Source organism: Octopus bimaculoides, chromosome 16 (assembly GCF_001194135.2).
Source record: "Octopus bimaculoides isolate UCB-OBI-ISO-001 chromosome 16, ASM119413v2, whole genome shotgun sequence".
Taxonomy (NCBI): domain Eukaryota; kingdom Metazoa; phylum Mollusca; class Cephalopoda; order Octopoda; family Octopodidae; genus Octopus; species Octopus bimaculoides.
The window spans coordinates 50,148,782-50,152,211 of NC_068996.1; positions in this window are offsets into that span (position 1 = coordinate 50,148,782).

Genomic DNA, 3,430 nt, shown 5'->3' on the forward strand with positions numbered 1-3,430 from the left:
TGCTATTCTTGACAATAGAACAAGAGCCAATTGCTATCCTTGACAATAGAACAAGAGCCAATTGCTATCCTTGACAATAGAACAAGAGCCAATTGCTATCCTTTATCCAAGGCTCCGTCATTGGAATTTTGACAACATCAACAATGTATTTTTTATGTATGTAAATGTGCAGTATTTGGAGTCAGTGCATGTGCAGATGTGTATGTTTCGTTTTATGTATGTATAATCATGCATATAGATGCATATCTAGACATACGCATATATACTTAAATGATAAACCTCTGGAAAGCTTTACAGATTTTTACAGTTCCAGTGATGGCTTGGATCTTTAGTCTTCGAATTAGCTTTCTCCTTTCTGGTTTGGAGAAGCCTAATTTCTCAAGATTGGTTCTTAGACACTGTGCCCCAATAATTACAGGTATAAATCTGAACTTGTGACCTGGGTAGAGTAACTGTAGATTTCTCAATAGTTCAGTGTAGGTATTCTCTTTTTCACTGATCTTTAGCTTTATGTTAACATCTGCTGGGCAGCTGATATCTCTATCCCAAATCACTATGTCAGCCTATTATTTTTACATGTGTGTGTGTGTGTGTGTGTGTGTGTGTGTATTAAATCAATCGCATAGCTGATTATTAACAATTTGTTTATCTTTCATTTTGATCCAATGCCGTTTGTTTTTGTTCTTCAACTTATGTGTATAAAGTTCGAAAGATCGCCAATTCTACTTAAACGCACATATCTCTCTATAAACATAGTATATGTAAACGAACCAAATAGAAACTTTTGCACGTTCATTCCATCTGCTGCAAATAGTAGTCATCTCTTTTATTTCACGCACTACGGTCCATAAATAAAAAAGAAAGAAAAAAAAGAAGAAATTATGTATCTAGGATACCGTAGTCTTGGCTACATTTTATAGCATTAAACAAATATAGGACGTTCACGACTTGACTAAGGAAAAGTCTGCTCATTCAGGCCTGACATGGAGTTAAATAATAACACATGTATGCAACAATAAAAACAGAAGTTAACGAAGTCTAAATAATAACGTATGCGTTTGCATTGACAATTTCAGTTTCCACGAATGAAAGCTGCAGATGCAGCCAGAGTGACCATTATATTGCAGTAAATAATACGATAATGATTAAATATGCATTAGCTATTGCGGTATAAATTTCCCTCTGTTGTTGTTATCTAGAGCGTATGCTTGCTTGACACTCATTTCATAATCAATGGATTTATGCAAATGAGCTAACAAAATGAACTATGTAGGTCAGCAACAACGATCCCGTACTGGATCGGTTTATATCAAAGAATAACATGTGCTACCTTCTATCCACTCATCTCTCCCTTTCTTTCTCTTTCTCTCTGTCATTCAGTCACTCTCTCTCTCTCCCCCCCCTTTCTTTCTCTTTCTCTCTGTCACTCAGTCACTCTTTCTCTTTGTGTCTCTCTCTCTGTTTCTCCCTCAATATGTTTCTAGATCCTTCTACACTGAAACCAAGTACTGAGTAGCACTCATTCGGGGTATGTTTTATCGATCTATATGGTAAATTATCTATCATAGAAAACGAAAGTAGAATTCACTTCCTATTTCCTTTTTCTTAGCTTCCATTTTCAGCCACTGTTCCTATACTTAAACAATATTGAAATATCATACAACATATAGCTGGTCCTCCACATTTTCCTATCCAAATTTCATCAATCAGATACTTGAGGTTTTGTTCAAGACCAGCTCAACCTTGAACAAGCCAACATATACTCAAAGCCATTCCAGATGTGGCCACTGCTACTAGTGTATTAGAACTACATTGTTCTTTCCTCTATGCGTCATTGCTTGCATGTATGTGTGTGCGCACGCGCGTGCATATACTTTGTGTGTGTGTGTGTGTATTTTAATCATTTCAAATCGGTGGAAGTCATAAAGTGACTCAGTGGCTGAGAGTTTCCTACATTACCAATGAGTCTGCCGTGCGCGCGCGCATGTTTGTATATATGCAACTGCATGCCTGCACGTATGTATGTACGCAACCGGTGGGGGTCTCGTTCGGAAGTTCCAGGATTTACCACTATCATTTCCAGGTCTATTCTGGCCTGGACTAGTAGCCTCTGCCAGGATCCCAGCTATGGGTTAACTAGCAGATGTGATGACGATCCATCAGGTTGCGTAGTGAAACCACCGGGAGTGAGGGACTCCTAACTGTTATCACAACATCTTTTCAGGAGAGAGAGAGACACTCTGATGTGAAACCTGCAGTGTCACATGGTCACAAATCATCTCGCTTTGGCCTGTCTCTAAGGACTAGTTACAGAGGCTCAGACAGTGGTACTCGTCTGGTATAAGTGCTTATCACTATAATCCAATGACGTACAGATGTCTCTTTGTGGTGACCTCATTTGTCATTCCATCTACTGAAAGTCGTATGGCAACGCATGCACGTGTGCAGACCGAACCACTTGGAGGAAGTGTTCAGTAAGTTACAACTTCCGTCTGTCACCTATGCTTCAAACCATACAGAACTGAAGTGAGGCTGAATAGTCATGTGAGAAGTCATGGACAGAAAGTCAGAAATGCCATTGACAATGAAGAAGCACAAGGAGACGGTAATTATCTGTGAAGATGAAGCAATCATCATAAATGTGTGGCGGGTGTTTGTGTATATGCGCATGTGTATGTGCGTGTACATGTATTCACTTACACATACACATATATGTACTTGTATGTATTTGTTTATATACACATACATACATACATGCATACATACATACATGCATACATACATACATACGTACATATATATTCTGAAGTGTACAGTATTTTACATCCATTACGGCTGATCTTACCAATCAGTTTCGCCCTGGGGATTCAACGGAGTGTTAGGTGACAATCCGATTATGTAAGCCTGCGCTCATCAGAGCTAGCCGATATGAAATGAAATATGGCGACTGCTCTCTATTTTTGGAGGTGAATAGACACATCCAATTTGCAGTTGCTGTGAAAAAGATGATGAAACAAAACGATTAGGGGATTGAGTTAAGAGTTATGTCCTTTGGTACAAAACCCTAACCACTAGAGTGATTATGTTGCAAGTCGGCAAGAGTTTTCTGGAAGTGTTTGTGGGAAATGTGTGTGTCCTTAAGGTTGGTGTTCTTGCAGAAATAGAATTTGTGTAGTGGTATTATATGTATAACCTTTGCAGGGCGTGTGGACATACACATCTGTGTTCGTTAGTGTGTTTTTCTTTTATCAATCAGTTAAGTTCGTAGACCTTTATGTGTACATGTGAATGGGTACAATGAGCGTGAGAATTTATATTGGAGGGTGGGGTGGAAAACAGTCTTTTGGGTATGTGTCCGCTATGTTGGGACGTGCGTTAGTGTATGCTCTGATCAAACTCTTTGCTGGAGTCCAAGGTATTGGCGGAGGGC